Below are 480 nucleotides of genomic sequence, written 5' to 3'. Positions count from 1 at the left end.
CGATTGTTATCGATAACTAACAATTTGATTGAATTGAAAAGAATAACTCTGACCAACTTTTTATATTCTAATTGGTTGACCGTTAGGATCTTCCAAATTGAATTAACAAACTCTAATAGGCTTTTCATATTTTAATGGTTAATTTATTTGGACAAATTAATCCAATTATGTTAATATTCTTTATGGTTGATGTCTTGATGATCAAGGGATTGAGTTTTGGATAGAATTAATTAGGTTAGTATAACTCCAACTACCTTTTCGAAATTAGTGGTTAACTGGTTGAGACATTACTAATATAGTTAACAAATGCCAATAGATTTTTTAAGTTGGAAAAAAATCATTTAAAATGAGAAAATTGGTAAAACAGTAAATAATGTTTTAATTGTTTTTAAATTTTTTTATTACTTGTAAATTTCATTATTTTGATTTAAGAATAATCAAAGTATTATTTTATTATTTTACAAATTTTTTTATTTTAGA

The sequence above is a fragment of the Arachis ipaensis genome, chromosome B03 (genome assembly GCF_000816755.2).
Source record: "Arachis ipaensis cultivar K30076 chromosome B03, Araip1.1, whole genome shotgun sequence".
Classification (NCBI taxonomy): Eukaryota; Viridiplantae; Streptophyta; class Magnoliopsida; order Fabales; family Fabaceae; genus Arachis; species Arachis ipaensis.
This window is presented reverse-complemented; position numbering follows the sequence as displayed.